The 21,614-nt window shown below is 38.0% G+C and overlaps 1 protein-coding gene across 3 annotated transcripts in view; it reads left to right on the top strand.

The window, feature by feature from the left end:
• Positions 1–21,614, top strand: part of HS2ST1 (heparan sulfate 2-O-sulfotransferase 1) — a 148,991-nt gene that overhangs the window by 83,610 nt on the left and 43,767 nt on the right. Inside the window, exon 1 of one of the 3 annotated variants that reach the window (XM_036447953.2) lies at positions 12,915–13,020. The exons of the other annotated variants lie outside the window; for them this stretch is intronic. The gene's annotated coding sequence lies outside the window, so the exon portion shown is untranslated. Of the gene's footprint in view, positions 1–12,914; positions 13,021–21,614 lie in introns of those variants that run through there. 3 annotated transcript variants of the gene reach the window in all.

Below are 21,614 nucleotides of genomic sequence, written 5' to 3'. Positions count from 1 at the left end.
CAACCTTGTTGAAGATCATTTTACTGTACATGCCTTGATTTACTTCTGGGCTCTCTATTCTGTTTAATTGGTTTATATGTCTGTCTTTATGCCAGTACCATACTGTTCTAAGTAGTTCTGTAAGATGTTTTAAAATCAGGAACTATGAGGCCTCCAGCTTTGTTTTTCTTTCTCAAAATTATTTTAGTTATTTTGGATCCTTTGTGATTCCATATTAATTTCAGGATTCCTTTTTCTATTGGTATTTTGATAGGGATTGCATTGAATCTATAGATCACTTTAGGTAGTATGGATTATAACAGTATTAAGTCTTCCTGTTCATGAACATGGGATATCTTTCCATTTATTTGTATCTTCTTTAATTTCCTTCAACAATGTTTTGTTGTTTTCAGTGTATAAGTCTTTTGCCTCCTTGTTTAAGAGTTGGATGAGACAAAAACTGGTCCTTCAGGTGATCCTTTTGAAAAGCCAGAACCTTCAATGCATGTTTCATCCTTTGTCCCACAGTAAGGGAAAAGTTTCAACACAGGGTGATCTCCTGGTGCTAATCTGATCTGGCTTGAAAGAGGGACTGAGTTGGTACAGTGAAATTTTCTTCTTACCAATTTCACTGTGGCTGTTGGTGGTTTTTTGCTCTCCTGGGGTATTGCAACTTCTTGTCTGGAATCTGGAAATCTTAAAAAGGTATTTTTGTCCTAATGTTATTAAATTGCTGCTTTCATGGGGAAGTGAGGGCTGGGGCTTATTATTCTACCAACTTGTCAATGTCACTTAAGCATTGTACTCTTCCATCCAAGTACTAACCAGGCCTGACCTGTATAGCTTCCGGGATCAGATGGGCACTTTCCAGGTGGTATGGCCATAGACTCCAATATTGTACACTTAATGTTAACGTTGCCAGTGGTTGTAGGATCCTTACAATATCTCAAGAAAAAGAATTTTCTGAGACTAGCACAGGAGGACAAGTGATTTTTATTTGCGTGGAATTACATCCCTTTGGTTTGCAAAATCCCATTTTCCTTAATTTTCCTTAATTCAGTCCCGGATGATGTGCAGCTGGGGATTAAGTAGAGCTAGAAGCAGAGCCAGTATCCAAATTTTCCATTCCGCAGTGGAGCTGGGCATTAGTCTAGTTGCAGTCCACTAGTCCATCGTGTATGACCATGTGGAACAAGAGAGCCCTGCAATCCTGGAGTCTAATGCGAGCAAGCTAGAGAGTTAAGAGAAGGAAGTCCTGTGTTTAGGAGATTATCTCAAATCTTCCTGTGCTTGCAGTAGCTATGCCTACTCTGACCAGTGTTCCTATGTGTGACTGTCAAGTACCTTCCCTTTGTGACCCAGACTTGACTGCGCATGTGTCTATTCTCCACCCTGTTCAGTCCCTTATCCCAGTGATCTGTGGGGAACAAACCTGGGAAGTGTTAAACTGCAGCTTCCTGGCAAAGCTGCACATATGGCATGCCCATAGTATTTGGCCTTCCCTTTGCTCCTTTCCCGTTATTCATAGGTAGGTTAAATTAAAATGGTATCATCTATATCTACAGTTGCTAACCTTTTAGACCTTACAGACCACCAGTGGTCCGTGGACCACCGTTTGGTGACTGCTGATCTATACAATAAAAGTCTAAGCGACCATTATGGCAGAATGACCAGAGTGACTGGTCACTATGACATGCATTGACCACCAGGGGGCAGACACTCAACACAGGAGCTGCCTCCTGGTGGTCAATGCGCTCCCACAGGGGGAGCACTGCTCAGTCAGAAGCTGGGCTCAGCTGGCAAGCGCAGCTGGCCTCTGAGGCAGTGCTAAGGAGCATTGAGCTGAGCAATAAGGAGCAGTGAGCAGGTGAGCAGCAAGGAGCGAGGGGTCCCGGACTGTGAGAGGGATGTCTGACTGCCAATATCCGTGGGGTATCGGGCCTGAGCAGGCAGTTGGACATCCCCCAAGGGGTCCCAGACTGTGAGGGCCAAGGCCAGGCTGAGGAACCCCCTCTCACCCCAGAGTGCACAAATTTCGTGCACAAGGCCTCTGGTTAACACATTAAGCACCCAGCCTGTTTTGTCTTCCACATGTAAAGTATAGTGTCAGTCACCAGTGACTGGGCGCTTAACATGTTAATACTATAAACAATGGGCACTAATCAAGAACCTACTATATGCCGGGCTCCAGATTAGAAATTTTGGTTATAAACATGGACTAAATATGCCTGTTATTCTTAAGAACCTCCTATATTTCAGAAGACAGATATAAATAGTAAATAAACTATAAAGTATGTTCTGCTATCATGTAGATGGAAATAAATTGCTGTAACTTAATGTAGAGGAAGATTGTCTTCAAGGAAGGTAGGATTTGAGCTGAACTTTGAAGATTTAATAGGAGGTTTAGGACATTCCAAGAAGAAGGAAGAGTAGAGTAGAGGGAGCCATACAATACTATGTTAAACAGGGAATAGGGAGAAATCCACTGAGTGTAAGGAAATGGAGATGGATACTGGAAAGGATTCTTTGAGGCTTGATTACCAAGAGCTTTGTTTGTCAACTGAACGAGTTTGGATTTATGGCATCAAGTTTTTAAAAAATAACTTTCCCCCTCTCTCCTATTATAACATTTTATCTCCTTTGTGGAATATGAACAACAATTAAGAGTTGCTGCATTTAGAGGAATCAATTGCAACATCCAAGTTAAGGAAGAAAATAAGTGAGACTAAGTGATAGTGGCCTTATAGATGAAAGAGGATCGGACAAAGATTTCAAGGATGAAGCCAATAATTAATAACCAAATGAAAGTAAAAAGCAAGAGAGATGATAAAAAGGTAATTTACAGGTCCATAGAAGATTACTAGAGACAAGAAAATGGAGGATAAGAAAACAACACAGTAATAAATGGAGATTTTAAGAAATCAGGAGATAAAAACATTAGAAAAAATTAATTTCTGTTGTTTACTCTTAATTCTTAAGTTTTGTATGTCTTTAAAATGAAAGAAAACAGAACAAATCGAACTGTGAATTAGTAGGTATTTGAACCAGACTGAATTGAATTATGTGTCTGCTAAGCCCAGAAGCAGTTGTTATACTATAATGCCATCCTGCCTGGCTCTGCTCTTTAATATTCTTTCGATGCATCTACCTATATTTAACCCCCACAGTATTATTGCATCCAAGACAGTAGATGTGATGAGTTACAGAAATAATTCCTAACTTTCAAAAAAAGCTTCATCCTGTAAAATGTATTTGTAACTCATAATTTGTTTTCATGTGGAAATTGCATTTAACTAACAATATCTATTCACCCAGAAAATTAACCGCTGTTGCTATTAATTATACGGGAAAATGGGGTGGAGAGAAAGCAGAAACTTATTTTAGGCGTATGTCTCAAGCACTGTTTCTTACCAGCTTTGTCATCTTGAACAGATTTCTAAAGGTCTACATGGTACAATTTCCTCATCTGTAAGGATAGTCACAAACTTGGAGCATCGTTGCGAAGAATTTTTGTTGTTGTTAATCCTCACCCAAGGATTTTTTTTTCTATTTATTTTTAGAGTGGAAGGGGAGGGAGGGAGAAAAAGAGAGAAACATCGATGTGAGAGAGACACATCAATTTGCCTCCTGCAGGTGCCCCATTGGGGGCTGGAGATTGAACTTCCAACCCAGTACATGCCCTTGACTGGGAGTCGAACCTATGACCCTTTGGTATTTGAGGCAATACTCTAACCACTGAGCACACTGGCCAGCAGTTAAGATTTTTGAGGGAATTTTTAGGCAGGATAGGGTCCTGATGATAACTAAGTGAGATTTAAAAATTTACCCTGCCTGAAAATATATTAGGATGTATGGCAATATCTGACATCTTATAATCTAAGTATTTTCAGGCTTCTTTGAGTCTGTTATAGAGAAATATTCTTATTAATCAACAGAAAATCACCATAAATCTAAAATAGAGATCCTGAACTCCTTTATGTCACAACAGGATACCAGTTTTATTATGTTCTTGCTCAGCTGGTTACTAACATTTACTTTTTACCAAAATTGAGTCCACAATATTCTCAATACCATTTGAAAGGTTTAATTCTATAAACTTGTTTTCTTCCCTTTTTATTTGTCAGTTCACTCATCAATAATAGAATTAGGGCATTGTATATTGTATTTTATAGGACAGCCATCTGTCTTATCAAGAAAATTCAGCATAATTTAAATCTTAATGTCATATTAAGCACCTCTATTAGCATAGACAAGATTTTTTCTTATTTAATAGTAATATAGTCCAAAGCCTAAGGTAGTTTGTCAACTTGACAGATTTAGGTCTCAGGTATGTACTTTGAGGAAGTGATGCTGTAACTTTCTTCATTATACGTGATTTTGGAGATGGAAGTAGCAAATGTAGTTCATATGAATTTACTTTTATTTTTTAGGTTATATTGAATTCTTGCTCAGTTAATTGTTTTGTGTGTGTCTGCATAAGTAACATATAATTATCAAAGTGTTTCTTCAGTATATAAGCAATGCATTTATTTATAACTATTTGATTCACAATTATTGTTTTTGTTTGTTTGTTTTTAAATATATTTTTTATTGATTTCCAAGAAGAAGGGAGGGAGAGAGAGAAACATCAACCACTGATTGTCTGCCTCCTACTGGGGATCAAGCCCTCAACTTGGGCATGTGCCCTGATCGAGACCTCCTGGTTCATAGGCCAAGGCTCAACCACTTAGCAGGCTGGCTGGGCTACTTTGATTCTTTTTAAGAGTTGGTAAAACGACCTGGTAAGGGTCTGGCTCTGTTGCCTTTTAAGAAAGGGTATGTGTTGGTATAAAGATTGTGGAGATGTTTAACTAGCAGTTTAGTTTCTTTCATGTTTCCCACCCTCCCCCTACCCCAGGTTTACTTCGTTTTGGGGCGAGGGTGTCAACTTTTATCACATATTGTTTTAGATACGTGTTCATTTCATATGGTATATTGTATGTAAGAGTCTGGAATTTAAGAGAGAAGTTAGCCCAGTGATGAAGATGTAGTCATCAACATGGGAATGAATAATGTTTCCTTTAGGCCAAGGCTCTAAAATAAGGAGTGATGGGAGCCAGGACAAAATTTGTGCCTAGCAGCTCCATTTCTATTTTTTAAAAATTAAAAAAATAGAATTTTTTTCACTTTTACCATATACTATAGATTAACTATTTTAACCAATTGTTATGCCCACTTGCTAAGAAGAAATGTTCTAAATGTTTTTAGCTACTTACACTTGGCAATGGTTGGCAGGCATGGTGGCAAAGGGAATGGAGGGATAGTCATTAGGCCTCAAGTCTCAGTAAGAGTAGACTTGGCAAAATAGCTATTTACATAGTAACTATGTATAAGGGGCATGTATTTGTTTTGTTTTTGTTTTATTTTACACAATTGTGTCCTTTCCTCAGGCTTAGTCTAAGTTTCTAGGGAAAGCAGGCCCCAAATAAAAATTTTCAAATTTTGTATTTTATTTATCTGTACCCCTCAAATGAGTCTTAATTAAATAAGAATGTTTGTTCCTACATTACTAAATTAGGGAAACTGGTTTAAGGAATAAATTTTATCTAAGATTTTTCTATCCTGGACTCATTAACTTACATGTCTTTATTTTTAGTTTTCTAAGTAAAATATGTACTAATTTGGAATTCTAAACTAATGTTCCACTCATCAATTTATTACCTCTCAACTCCATATTCGCCCTTTGTTGGCTGCTCTGGCATCTGGAGTAGTAGATGGGAATCCTTTAAGTGGCTTTTCTTAGCCAGTAGCCCTAGTGTTGAGTTTTGATGTTGCTAGAGCAATCCCACTGAAAGAGGAAGGGACCCTCTTTCTCAGTCCTGGAGTGCTGTGGTTCCTGGCAGCTTCCCTGGTTCCTGCAGTGCAGAGTGGTCAGCAGTCCCTGGCAATCAGAGGCTTTCTCTCTCTGCACCTTGGACCTCCCTCACCTCCTCCCACCAGGTGGTTTTGTAGCAGAGTACTTCCAGTGTCTGCCTTCTGCAGTGTATGGCAGCCCGCAGAAGGGGTGACTTCATATTGGAGTGCTTCCCATAAGATATCTCCCCATGAATGGCTTTCTTTGACACCCTAGGACTTAGAGGATATATTTCCAGCAAGTTCTGCTGGTATGGCACCCAGCAACTTCTTTCTCTACCATTTAGTGAGCCATAACTGTGACTTAACCAACAATACCTGGATCTTGGCCAGGCATGGGATATGGGGTTCTTTCTTAGTCACCATTTCAGTTCTAGGGATAGTGGTTGCTGCTAATATCTGCTATTTACATATTTTTTAGTTTTCTTTACTTCTTAGTTGCCAATCTCTCATTACTTTAATACTCTGTTTAGTTAATAATTCCTATATTAAAATTTTCCTATTTAAATTGCTGGATAGTTTCTATTTCCCAATTGGACCTTCACTGAAATACTTGATGTTTGGAAAATGCATGGATTCTAACACATATAATTTACTAATTTAGGTGCTTCTTTAGATTTCATTTTTAAGCATGAGTGGAATATATTTTACCATAATGTTAGTTTTGATGACTATATTGATTTTCAAACTATGAGTTCAAAACTCACAATTTTAGATATATGCATCAGCAATGTGTTCTTATGTCATCTGGTTAATAGATTAGACACCATTTACTGATGAGTTAAAAAAAAAAATTACCTCCATGCCCTGCTCAGTTTTGCTCCGGTTAGATTGTCAGCCCTCGGACTGAAGGGTTGTGGGCTCGATCCCAGTCAGGGGCACTTACCTCCATTGCAGGCTCTCTTTCCAGCCCCAGTCAGGGCACATGCTGGAGGCAACCAATTGATGTGTCTCTCTCATATTGATGTTTCTCTCTCTCTTTCCCCTCCTCTCTCCTTCCTCCCTTCCACTCCCTTTAAAAAAATTAATTGAAAAAATATCTTGAGTTGGGGGTTAAAAAACAAACACCTCCATGGAATTAAAATCGCTTTGCAATATTTAGTATTTTTGCATAAATTAGTTAATATCCTTAGTAATTTCATGAAGTGGGCTGCAGGAATCATCACCCATTTTTAAAAAAATATTTTTTATTGATTTTTTACAGAGAGGAAGAAAGAGGGATAGAGAATTAGAAACATCGATGAGAGAGAATCATCGATCAGATGCCTCTTGCACACCCCCTACTGGGGGTGTGCCCACAACCAAGGTACATGCCCTTGACCGGAATCGAGCCTGGGAACTTTCAGTCCGCAGGCCGACACTCTATCTATCCACTGAGCCAAACCGGTTTTGGCTCATCACCCATTTTCTACAAGAAGAAATTAAGACTGTAAAGTTCAAAGGGTATTCCTTAATACCCTGGGTTGTTTCTTAACCTTTAAATGGTAAGTTCACTAGAATATATGCCATTTAATTAGTTAAAACTATTATGCAAAATACTAGACATATTTGCTGTAGATATCTTACATATCTTGCCTTCCCCCAGCCCTGTCCCCACACATCACAATCTTTACTAACTTTTTGGAATTGTTACTTTAATATATTTTTTCTCCTGAAAGCCACAGTATATTAAATTGAAGGCATTTATATTCCTATGTCACATTAGCATCACTTTAGCTTACTAGATAGTATTTTGAATTTAGTTGAATGCAAATGTTGATTTTTCCTTTTTCAGTTTGTAAAACTCTATGACAGGAAATCTGTAGCTAAATATCACTTTATGATTTCCATCTGTTCAAGTACAATAGTGTTTATGGCACAGTCCAGATTGCAGTGTGATAGAAATATCCTATTACAGCAGATAGAATTTAAAATGATCATTGTATATTCTAATGAGAAGACATTTTTAAACAAGTACTTCACTTAATTTCAAAGTAGAGTAACTGAGTACTACAGTTTGATGACAGCATCTATTTTACAATGTGTGTTTGTGCTGTAGACAATAAAAAATTTTTTCTGACTCACATAGAAATTGATTAGTTTTGCTCATATGTATACTAATAATGGAAGCAGGGCAGGTGGGGAGATTATATAAGTCATTTAAAATATCCTTTAATTTTTTTCTATTACCATTGAGCATATCTTTCATTATTTTGTGTGGCTTAACTCTGGGAGTGGAATAGGGTTGTTATTTTCAGTTTTTTAAAAATTATTATGTGGCAATATAATTTTTGCTAAATTTTATTCTTAGGGACATGCTAACATTAATTATCCTTATCACATGGACCTTTAGCCATTTCAAATCTCTTTGGCTCTAAAGTTAAGTGGTAGAAGAGTAGGAGAAAGGAGTTAAAAATAATGGTCCCTGAAGTGTTATAAACATTTCTTATGTTGTGTGTTTGTCTCTGTTACAAATGCATCTCGGAATTCAGCTGCTCTCTGGTCATTTACTTATCTGTTTTCTACTCTAAGATGCAGTACTAAAGTGAATCAGGAAAACCACACAGCCCTCCATCAAGGCTCTATTGCATTCTTAATCACAAAGTCATACTGTGTTTCCTGAATTTCAAACAGATTTGAGATATATGTAGGTCTTAAATTTAAAATATATATATTTTTATTGATTTCAGAGAGGAAGGGAGAGGGAGAGAAAGAATCATTGATTGGTTGCATCCTGCACACCCCACACTGGGGATTGAGCTGCAACCTGGGAATCAAACCTTGACCTCCTGGTTCATATGTCATTGCTCAACCACTGAGACATGTTGGCTGTGCATTAGGTCTTAATTTGATTAATTGTTCTTATTGTTCCTTTTCTTTGGGTCTGTATTGTGCTAGTGCTGCCATAACGAAGTACACAGATTGGTTGGCTTTAATAATAGAAATTTATTTTCTTACTGTTCTGGAGGCTAGAAGTCTGAGATCAAAGTATTGGCAGAATTGTTTGTTTGTTTTTTCTGAGGCCTCTCATTTTGGCTTGTACATAGCTGTTTTCTCCCTCTGTTTTCACATAGCACTGGTCTGTCCTGACCTCTTCTTATAAAGACATCAGTTAAATTGGATAGGGGCCCCATCCATATAACTTTATTTTAATCTTCAAATACAGCCCCATTCCAAGGTTCTGGGTATTAGGATGTTAGCATATGCATTAGAAGGCTGTTAAGGAACAGCTCTTCTGCTTTCTGTAAGTCTACTACATTGCAAATACCAGATGTTTGAGTTTTACTACAACAACCAATTTTCTAACCTCCAGACACCAATGGATGTTGTAAAATTCAATTATGACACTAATTTATCTGGAGTTAACATCAGAACCCACAGGTTAAGGACTCAGTCCCACAAGTTTACTCCCCCTTTTCCCATGTCAATTGCAAGTTCAGGTTGTCTCCTGTGCTTCTCACACACCAGCTATAAATTAGAGATTCCCATAACCTCTCCTCAGGTTAGGTAATTTGTTAGGCGAACGTGATAACCACTACACTACGGAAACTGACTGGTTAGGTAATTTGTTAGAATAGCTCACAGAACTCAGAAAAGGTTTACCTAATAGATTACTAATTCATTATAAAAGGACAATTCAGGAACAGCCAGATGGAAGAGATGCATAGGACAAGCTATGGGGAAAGGAGTTTGGAACTTCCATGTTCTCTCCAGGTGAACTGAACCCAAGTTCAACTGCCTGCTGCAGTGGAAGCCAAACTTGTGAGATAGGTGCTGGTGAGAAGGAAAGTGGTTTGTTCAAGTGCCAGCAACTTGAGAAGAAGAGGACTCATGTTCTCAAAAACCCATCTTAATTAATCAGAGAAGGCAGAGATTTTTATAAGAGGAAGAGGCTCAGCATGGCTCAGTGGTTGAGCGTGGACCTATGAACAGGAGGTCATGGTTTGATTCCCAGTCAGGGCACATGCCCGGGTTGTAGGCTCAATCCCCAGTAGGGGGCATGCAGGAGGCAGCCAATTCATGATTCTCTCCCATATTGATGTTTTCCTCTTTCTCCCTCTCCTTTCCTCTCTGAAATCAATAAAAAATATAATAATAATATTAATAATTTTTTAAAAAAAGAGGGAGAGGGAGGAGGAGAGGAAAAGTAGGACAAAGATATCAGGGGAGGGGCTGTGGACATGTAGGTGGTGTCCTTGCTGGCCCCGATAGGGATTTTCATGGTCAGTGTCCTTGAGTTGGCCATCTGGATTCCTGTGTCTGGGCAGTCAATGTTAGCCAGGGCTTTGAAGGTCAGGCTGCCCCTTAGTCTCACACAGGAACTGAAACTGCTGACTCTAGTAAAGTATACCTAGAAAAAAAAAAACTTTTAACATGTATGCTCTAATTTTGAGAGAACAATATCAGGTTAGAGTAACAAGCTGGGTTTAATATCCATCAAGATTAATATGAATTGCTTTGTTAGTACATTCTTATTTTAATTCTATTCTACCAGGTGTACCAGTTAATAATATGGATCTTTTCAATAGATGGAGTTACCCATATGCTGATATATATGCGGTTTGATATGTATGCTATTTTGTTGTATTGACAGCAAGCTTCAAAACTTCATATGTCAAAATTGCTGAAGGTGTTAAAATCATAGATATTTTTACACTTAAAAATGTCGAATTTCGTGCCCAAAAAAAGAGCATTTGCAGGAAGTTTTATTTTGTTACTTTATTTTGAAGAAAAGTGCTGCTGAAAGTTACCGTATACTTCCAGATGCTTATGGTGAACATGCTCCATCTCAAGGTACTTGTGAACGCTGGTTTAAATGTTTTAAAAGTGATTATTTCAATGTGATAGACAAAGAACATCCAGGTCAACCAAAAAAGTTTGAAGACAAACAATTACAAGCATTATTGGATGAAGATGCATGCCAAACTCAACAACAACTTGCAAAAAGATTAAACGTTGCTCAGCAAACATTTCCAATAGTTTACAAGCACTGGGAAAGATTGTAAAGGAAGGAAAATGGGTGCCACATCAACTGAACAAAAGGCAAATGGGAAACTGAAAAGTCATCAGTAAAATGTTGCTTCAGTGACATGAAAGAAAGTCTTTTTTACATCAAATAGTGATTGGCGATGAAAAATGGATTTATTTTGAGTATCCCAAATGCACAAAATTATGGGTTGATCCAAGTTAATCATCAGCATTCACTGCAAGGCCTAATCACTTCGGAAAGAAGACAGTGCTCTGCATTTGGTGGGATCAGGAAGGTGTGTATTATGAGCTTCTAAAACCAAGTGAAACCATTAATACTGATAGCTTCCAACAACAAATAATTTGAACCAGGTTCAATAAATTGAACGACCAGAATGTGCCAGTAGACACGGCAAAGTAATTTTGCTTTATGATAATGCACCATCACACATTTCAAAACCAGTTAAAGACATGTTCAAAGATCTTGTCTGGGCCAAAACCGGTTTGGCTCAGTGGATAGAGAGTCGGCCTGCGGACTGGAAGGTCTGGGTTCGATTCTGGTCAAGGGCATGTACCTTGGTTGCGGGCACAACCCCAGTAGAGGGTGTGCAAGAGGCAGCTGATTGATGATTCTCTCTCATCGATCCCTCTCTCCTCCTCTCTGTAAAAAAAAAAATCAATAAAATATATTAAGAAAAAAAAAAGATCTTGCCTGGGAAGTATTAACCCATCCACCATATTCACCAGACCTTGCACTTCAGGGGTGAAGTTCAGGGGATATTTAGCAGGATTAGATGTGTGAAGTCTGCACTGCAACCTCTGAATGAGCAACATAAAACTGGGTCTTCGATTACCAGCGTAACAGAAAAAAGATAATAGTTGTATAAATATCAGAAAACTAATTACAATATTTTTAAATGTAATGAAACCCACTTCTTAATGTGTTTATTTTCAATATTGAAATGAAAGTCAACTTGATTTTCTGATACTTTAATCATAATGAACCCCCACAACAATGTTATATACATTTGAAATGTATATAGAATTATTTTTCTTTATATTTTTTAGCAGCCATGAAAATGAGGACGATCAGTTAATTCTAGTTGATAACAGTACAGATTTTTGTGATGGAATACTGTCGGAATGCCATGTCAGTTTTCAAGCACTGTGTAAGCAGCATTAGCCCATTAACTCTTCTCTCCAGTTGGATTTCTAACTAGCACTTATTCTTGTGTGTGGCTTCCACACACTTCATTTAGTGTCCACTTTGTGAGTGCAATTGCATAATTAAATTATTGTGGTTTTATATTGTAGCTTACTCAACATCTTGGAGATTTGTAAGATAAGCACTGAAATTGAATCACTTTACTACTGAGCACTGGGAGGGAAAAATACAGTAGACAACATGTTTGAAAATTATAGGAAAAAGCTATGATTTTTGAAACTTGAATGAGAACTAGGATATAGAACTTTAAGATCATTCTCTCTCAACTAGAATCTTATCCTAGAGGTTGATAAAAATAGGTGCTGATATGGTTCGAAAAACCATTTTTAATACAATAGCATGATTTTATACTGAGAAAATGAAAATAAAAAGATCCTGTTTTGTAATAGTTTTGTAATATAATCCACATGGCTAAACTTTAATAACTGGTAGAGATGAAAGTTAATATCATTAATTGAGATGCATGGTAGGTTTTTGGGTGTGTGTGTGTGTTCTTTTTTTAATGATTATCAGAGTAGGCTCTAACTTTTTATAATGTTAAGAAATATTGCCTTAGCCTGGCTAGAGTGGCTCAATCATAGGTCCATTGACCTATGGACCAAGAAGTTGGGGTTTGATTCCTGGTCAGGGCACTTGCCCAAGTTGCGGGCTGGATCCCCAATAATGGGGATGGGGGAGGCATGCAGGAGGCAACTGATCAATGATTGTCTATTATAATTGATGTCTCTATTTTTCTTTCCCTCTCCCTTCCTCGCTGAAATAAATAAAAATATTTTTTAAAAACATTGCTTTAGATATCTGGACATATTGTGGCATTAACTGTTACCTCCCTTCCACTTCTTAAGTCTAAGATTCCTAGGATCAAACAATAGAGGATAACAATCAAGAATAACTACTTTCAGTAGATCATTCAGATATCTCTACTAGGCAAATGATTTTCCTATCAGGAGAACTTCAAATTGAAACTCCCAGCTGAGGTAAAATGAGCAGTGATTTCTAAAAAGTGAATCAGGGAAGCTCAGAGTCCCACACAGGTGTGTCTGGGCCAACTGAGAGAGCCAGGGTAAAAGCCTACTGGGCTGGAATCACCCTCCTGTCACGACACTTCCACATTTTTTTAATTTGATTTATTGACAAAAGACTTTATTAGGGAAAGAAATAATTCCACTGTCTTTAAAACATAATATGAATACTCATCGTAGAGCATTCTCACAAATAATACCACTTTTCCTGTCATGGTTGGCATACTCAGTTTGGGAAAAATAAATTTTTTTTAAAGAGCTTAAGCTCTCTATTCTTATACAAGAAACTGACAACATTGTGTTATTTACCATCTTGTAAATAAAGTGTGGAAAAATTAGAAAGTGAATTAGAACATTACATTTTGAATATGTAAACAGTGGGCATCTATATATTGAGTATACACACATATTCACACTTTTGCAGAGTATGGTTCTAAGAGATAGCAACATATTTTTAAAAGAATTTCTAAATAGCAGGTACTTTGAGTGGAACAGCCTGTGACTGATATTGGCTTTCTTTCCTTAGGGCTAAAGGCAATACTAGCCCATTATTTTTAGATTGGTTGGTTGAAGAGGTTTATAGGGGCGGGAAACTAGTTTAAAAACAGAAAAGCTGATATATATATATATCCTATATAATAAAAGCCTAATATGCTAAGCATCTGGTCATCTGGCCATCTGTTCAACCAATAAAGCATAATGTCCTAATGATATGCTAAGGATGCTGCTCAACTGCTTGCTATGACATGCACTGACCACAAGAGGGCAGACAGTCAACCGGTTGACCAGTTGCTATGATGTGCACTCACCACCAGTGGGCAGACGCTCCAACTAGTAGATTAGATTGCTCATGGGGTCCAGCCAATCCAGACTTAGCAAGATGGGCTGGACATGCCCTGGAGCCCTCTCACAGTCCTTCCCTGGCTGGCCAACCTCCTTCATCCCTCCCCAGCCCTGATTATGCACTGGTGGGTTCCCTCGGCTTGGCCTGTGCCCTCTCACAATCTGGGACCCCTCGGGGAATGTCAGAGAGTCAGTTTCAGCCCAGTCCCACAGGCCAGGCCAGGGACCTCACTGGTGCATGAAATTTGTGCACTTGCGGGGATCCCTCAGCCTGGCCTGTGCCCTCTGGCAGTCCAGGAGCCCTCGGGGGATATCCGACTGCTGGCTTAGAGAGCGGGCATAAGTTGGCAGTCAGACATCCTTACCACTGCTGCAGGGGTGAGAGAGGCTTCTGCCACTACTTTGCACTTGCCAGCAGTGAGCCCAGCTCAGGGCTGCTGGCTGAACATCACTCCCCCTGTAGGAGTGCACTGATCACCTGCATTGAGCATCTGCCCCCTGGTGATCAGTGTGCATCATCACTATTTTGCATTTTGAGCCACTGTTGCATAGTGATTGGTTGGTCCACTGTTTGGTCGATTTCCATATTAGCCTTTTATTATATAGGATACATACATATATATATAAAGTTTATTGCCGCCATTCTTTTATTATTTTTCTGCTGGAAAAAAAAAATGTATTTTCTATGATATGTTGTGGTTTCATTTTTTTGTTGTTGTTGAAACTTTATTGAATTTAGAGACTATTGTATGCAAAGGTAACAAAAAACTTGCCCTAGAAATATTGGATATCCTTATTTAGGGCATGAGAAGCAAACCTTCCCAAGTGTTTTCTTTTTTATTGAATTCATTGTTGTGGGGATAGTGGTGCAGGGGAGATACTTGGTTGTTTTTGTTTGTGTTTTGTTCTGATGGTGAAAGAATGTGATGATGTTTGCAAGCAGTTTATCAAAAACATGGCTTGCCTGTGAAATAATATATTATCCAAGGAGTTTCTGACCCAGATTTTCTACCTGAATTTGTTCTATAACTTCCTTGACATCTGAAACAAAATTATGGGTTACAGTGCTTTTTACAACTAGTTCATACCTGTCCCTAGGCCACCTCAACGCTAGGGTCTCTAGGGTTCTCATATACAGAGTTACTATGGGCACATAGTGGTTTAAAGTTGATGGGGTATTTTTGTGACTCTTACTGCAAGCCATGTTGTAGTTTTGCCACACTAATTTTAAAGGCTGTTTCCTTCTGTCACTGCTTTGCACTTGAACATACATATCTCTCATTTGCTGCCTAATTAAATCTTAAAGGAGCTTTCTAGATCTTTTTTAATCTTGTCCCATTATTTTTATCCCCTGGATAAATATTTTCAAGAAAATCACAAAATACTTAACTTAGTAATATCCATTTTGGAATTTTTCTTGAGTAACAAACTAATGTATTTGTACCATAAGGAAGGTATGATTAATCCTTCAGGTAACCTAAATTTAACCATGTAATGCTTTCCTTATACTTTCTGATATCGTACATGAATAATAAGGAAGCAAAAGTTTCACAAATGTTTCTTTTTTCCCAATATCCTGAATATGGAATGGTGCTGTAATAATTGTATCTAATCTTATGCATAGGGTATAGTGGAAAGCCCTTATCTTCAGGGAATACTTCCCAATACCCCCCAGTGGGTGCTTGAAATGGTGCATAGTACTAAACCCTATGTATACTATGTTTTTTTCCTATACACACACACATACTTGATAGTTTCTCGTTGGCATATTCCAATTGTCAGCATCACTATTTTGCATTTTGAGCCACTATTACAGTAAGGGTAACTTGAACACAAATAATTAACGGTGATACCCCAACAGTTCATCTGATAACCAAGGTGGCTACTCACTTGACTACGGAGTAAGAGGCATATATAGTGTGGATATGCTAGACAAAGGTCTGATTCACATCCCACATAGGACAGAGCATGGATTTCACCAAGCTCCTCAGAATGGAATGCAATTTAAAACTTGGTTATTCTGAAAGTTTCCCTTTAATATTTGGGGAACTGGAAGAGTGGAAAGAAAAAACTGTAGCTAAGGGGGACTACTGTCCTGAAAGTCAGTTCCTTCGCTCTCGAGTTTCATACACTAAGAATAAGTTAATTGGTTCTCTAAGCCTCAAAGTTCTCATGTGAAAAATGTAATGGGCCTAGATCTGCAGAAATAGTTAATCCCTCACCCTAACCAAGACCAATTAAATCAGACTCTCTGAAGTGAAGCCCAATTGCTCACATTTTCTAAAGTTTCCAAGATGGTTCTCATGTGGAATCAGGGTTGAGAACCACTGATCTATAAGACAGTACTTGCCATTCTACAAACTTTATTACAAGTCCACAAGGACTGTAGAGCTTGTGCCAGAGTGCAAATCAGCTAACGCATTATTGTGCTACTTAGTTTGGCTAATTTTATTTTTAGAGCAAGACTTTATTAAGGAAGTAATGAATTTAATTTACACTCGTGTATAGAGTCCTTATTTGGTCTTAAGGGAGCACTTTGGTGCTGATCTTTTCTAGTTCTTAAATTCTGTGACTGAACACTTAATATTCAGTTGTTTAAAATGTGCTGAAGTCACTATTGCATTATTAATTAAAATTATAATAAACTAAAGAATGTTATTTAGATAATAGAGATGGCCAAGTTTGAAATGTTAAGAATACAAATGTTGGGGGTGACAGTTGCTTTAAAGAACAGATGAAAAAGTTTAGGTGTCAGTCTTTCAAAATTGAAAATGTAAAGAAAATGAAAATGTTTTGCCCAGCTGGTGTGCTTGAGCACCAATCTATGAACCAGGAGATCACGGTTCGATTTCTGGTCAGGGCACATATCTAGATTGTGAGCTCAATCTCCAGTAGGGGTCATGAAGGAGGCAGCCGGCCAATGATTCTCTCTCATTGTTGTTTCTATTTATTTCTTCCCCCCTTCCTCTCTGACATCAATAAAAATACATTTTTAAAGGGGAACCATTTCACTCTATCGCCATGATATTATAATTAAATCTAGAGGCCTGCTGCATGAAATTTTATGCCCTAGAGGAGGGGTTCCTCAGCCCGCCCTGCTCCCTCTCACAGTCTGGGAGCCCTCAGGGGTGGTAGGCAACCTGGCAATCAGGGGAAGGCGATGCCCCCATCATACCTCTGATGTTGCCATTGCTGGTAGCACAAGCTTTGGCTGGCCCTGATTACCTAAGCCTTGGGCAGGCCTTCGTGGCTGGGGCAGCCACCATCTGAGGCTTGCCTCCACCTCTGGCTGGCCCTGGGTGGCTAAGGGACTGGGGGACTCAGGAGGCAGGTACATGGCGTGACTGAGGAGACTGGGTGCCATCATCTTGTGGTTGTGAGCACCACCATCTTTGAAGGCATGACAGCCAATTAGCATATTCCCTCCTTGTTGGCTGTGGGCGCCACCATATTTGCAATGGCGTGATGGTCAACTAGCATATTCCCTCTTTATTAGATAGGATATTTTATGTCATAATTTACTTCTCAGTGCACCATTCTTCTTATCACAAGAGATAATTGCATTACATAGTTAATTATTAACAATTATTACAAGGTAGTTTTAAAATGTAAATATTCTGTGACATATTTAATAGGATTCCAGTAATGATAGCTAAAGAAAATTAAGAAAATAGTTGCTCTTAAATATATGTTAATCAATAAATATTATTCTGCAAATAACTCATACTAAAAGAATTGTTCATGAGTGAACTAAGAGTACTAAGCTCATGAGAAAGTTTTGACTTTATAGAAAATCATTTAAAATTGATAGTATGATGTGATCCGTATAAATGATAAACTCCTTTGTATTTAATGATAGTAGTATTATCAATAGTTTGGGTTTAAAATTTATCTATTTGGAGTAACTGGTATGTTAGTTCTCTTCCCCAGCTTTGCAAAATTTTATATGTTAAAGGTAAAAAATAGATCTTATTATTAAAATGCTAATTTAATTGAAGATCTAATGTGAACCACTAACTTCCAATATTAAGGTCACTATATTTCTGTTATTGATACATTTAATACTTTTTATGTTGATTCATTTGTAAATTAGTGGAGGAAATTACTTAATTGTTTATCTCAGAGCCAGTATTCTTAGATTGTCATAGATTATCTAGATTGGCATGGCAGCTCTTTACTGTGGAGTTAACTTTCAAACTAATCAGGATACTCTTTTCCACTGTCCAGTTTACTATTTACCTACTCCAGTTTTTTTTTGTTTTTAATAATAATGCATTTTGCTTTGCTTTTCCCTTAACTACTTTCCCCCTACAATTATTTTGGCAGTGAAAGTAGTCCCAATAACAGATATTCTTGCCCCAAAAAGCTATTAAGTAGATGTGTATGGAAGACCAGTGTAATTAAATGTTTTGATTAGGCTCCAGATTAACGTCTATAGATTTTTCTGGATGAACAGCTGGTTTAGTTTGACCATATGTAGTTACTGTCCTTTATAAAAATAATTTTCTTTCTTTCATCTGACTCATTCCCAGTCTTTGGTTTTCCTAATCCATTTATTGTGTTGTAAACCCAATCTTTTAATCACAATGAGCCTCTGGATTGAAAAATCTGTATGTATAAAACCCTAATATACAAATAGATCAAACAGCAGAACAACCAAACAACTGGTTGCCATGCCGTGTGCTGACCACCAGGGAGTGTGCGTGAACATGGTGGGCATTAGCAGCAGGCAGTAAATTGCAGAACATGGCCGGCATGGGCTGTGGCAGGATGGTAGAGCACGTGAGCGGGGTGCCAGACCAAGGCGGGACCGGGGTGAGTCTCCTGTGGTTACTGAAAATTCTTTACTTCTACGTGCCACAGTTCTGCCCCGTGCTCGTACCTGATGCCAGTGCTGGCCCCACTCGCACCCACTGCCAGCGCTGGAGCTGCCACTCACACCCAGTGCCAGTGCCTGGTGCCGGCCCCAATCACTTCGCGCTGTCAGTGGGTGTGAGCAGCAATTGCCAGCCCTGACCGCCCCTGAGGGCTTCTCCACCTGCCCCTGTTCCTGAGGGGCGGTTGGGGCAGCAGCTGCTTGCACCTGCTGACAGTGGCGCTAGCCCCACTTGCACCTGCTGCTGGCACCGGCCCTAATCACTCTCCACCATCAGCTCATGGGAGCAGTGGCGGCTTGAGAGGGGCTGCCAGCAGACAGGGGACTGGGAGCTGTGGTGGGAGGGGCTGGGCAGGGGTTCAGAGGATGGGCTGAGCCCTGCCCCTGTGGCACCACAGCCTCATGGCCCACAGTTCCTTTCAAGATGCATGAATTCATGTTTTGGGCCCCTAATAATAATTATAAATGCCATCGTTTAATTATTTTAATACATTGTAGAAGCTGAGATTCTATGTATTTTTGAATTATTATGGCTGTTTTCAAGTTGTATATATTACTAGAATAGCAAAATGAATTCTTATATACTTATCAACTCATACATTCTTATTTTATCTATACTTCCCTCCCCCTCCCATGTAGCCTATCTCAAACATCATACATTTTATCCATTTCCTCAAGGAGATTATTGACACATAATTGATAAACTGGGATGGATGAAGTCCAAAAATCCTTTTGTGTTTTCAGACGTAATTGGTAATGAAGAATCTTTGTTAGGAGGAATGAATTTTCTATGGGAGTTCAAAAACTGTGTCACATGATAACAACATTACTAACACTCTGCAATGTGTGGCATGCTCTCACAGCAGCTACACAGTAAAACTCTGAAATTGTCATCTTTCTGTGATTCTTGATTGCAAATTTTTAATTGAAATGGTAAAAGTTTTTATTTACATAATGCCATTTCTGTTTTAAGTGAAAAAATTCCTTATAATCTATAATAATAAAAGCATAATTTGCTAATTAGGCAGAGGCAGTTAGGGGTGATCAGGCAGGCAGGCGTATGGTTAGGGGCGATCAGGCAGGCAAGTGAGTGGCTAGGAGCCCGCAGTCCTAGATTGCACATGGGATGTCTGATGGGTCCTGGGTTGTGAGAGGGTGTGGGCTAGGCTGAGGGACCCCCCACCTTTGTGTATGAATTTCGTGCACCAGGCCTCTAGTGAATAATAATAAGTACCACAGTGAGCAATTATGAGTTTAATAGAGACATAGGAGTTGGAAAAATATTGGTTTTTACTTGTTTCTCAGTTGAGATACAGTGCACCTTAGCTGTGACAAATTGAGAGGACGTACTCTCTTGCATTGCCTACCAAATACTCCTAAACTCATATGCCTTTTTCTTCAAATCGTGTTAGTTTCCTGATGAAAGAGCCTATACGTTAGTATTTACAGAGCATCAAGGTGATAACTGTATTATTGGAGATTATGTATTTCCATAATCTTCACTAGTTTATATTTTGTAATAACTTATATTAGGACATATATTAAATGAAATTCTGTGTAAAAGGTGTATGATTCATAGGAATTTCCTTCCCAGCTTTTTAAAAAGCTTTAGACCATATGAAAAAAAATTAAATGACTACAATGCTTGCTAAAAGCATTTCTAACACCCATCTCCTTTTATGGTGGTCATTTAAAATGAAGGCGATAAGAGTCATGTTATTCTTTCTCTTTTTCACCCTTTCAAGATTGGATTTTGCTTGAGAAGAATGGACACATTTGTATAAAGGGATGCATATAACAGATCTTTCTAATAGAGTACCATTTCATTAATTTGCCTTTTAACTCAAAATATACTATAATACAAAGAAGCGATATTAGAAAGGCAAGAACATCATAATATTTTAAATTCTGTTTTGTGGGGAGAGAGGCTGATGGGAAGGAATAACCTAGGTCTATATCCTTACAATTAATTATATTTCCTATTGATGATTTTGGGTAGACAGTAAGCAATTTTACAAATTTAAGAACTGTTAAACTTTTAAGTCAGCATTGTAAGGACTAGTCTATAGGATTATTTTATAGGTGGCTTTAAGTTAAGCCTTGAGATTGAACTAGTTTTAGAGACCAAATAAATATATTTAAAGTACCTTTCACATAACTGATTTAATAACCAATAAAATTATATTCTAGATTTATTGAAAGCAGAATAGTTTACTGGATTTATTATTATTATTATTTTTCCTATCTCAAAGAACCAACTAGTAGAGATTTGGTATCCACTACATTATAATGCAATTAAAAGTGAAAGTAAATAAAGACTTTGTTATTACAGTTCTGTCTTATATTCTGCATAGTTAGTCTTTGCCCTGCTATGAGTATAGTCTCTGGGAACCAAAGTGACATCTTTCTTGTTTGAAAAAAAAACACTAATGTGCATGTTATGTGCATTAATAATGATTCTTAATTAGAACTTTAATAAATGCATCAAGTGTTTGTTTCTATTATTAGCTTTGGTATTTATCAACAAATGGGTATATGTAGCCACAAAAGGCATGTATAGATATATATGTATTGTATTTTAGCTGGGTGACTGTATTTGTGCCTTAATGTATTCTGTGAGAATACGTTTTTTTCTGATTCCAAAAATATTTTTAAAAAGTTGGAGATAACTGAAAGTACCCTTGTATTCTGAATCTCAGAGCAATTAAGATAAAATGCTTTAATTTTTTTGTAGAGCCATTAAAAGTTGGGCTTAGAACCAATCTTTGGTAAATCAATAGTCCAAAACACCGGGAGAAGGGCTCTGTAATATTGAATCATAATAGCATTA

The sequence above is a fragment of the Pipistrellus kuhlii genome, unplaced genomic scaffold (genome assembly GCF_014108245.1).
Source record: "Pipistrellus kuhlii isolate mPipKuh1 unplaced genomic scaffold, mPipKuh1.p scaffold_m20_p_2, whole genome shotgun sequence".
NCBI lineage: Eukaryota > Metazoa > Chordata > Mammalia > Chiroptera > Vespertilionidae > Pipistrellus > Pipistrellus kuhlii.
The sequence above is the reverse complement of the archived record's forward strand: the minus strand, read 5'-3'. Positions and strand labels throughout refer to the sequence as shown.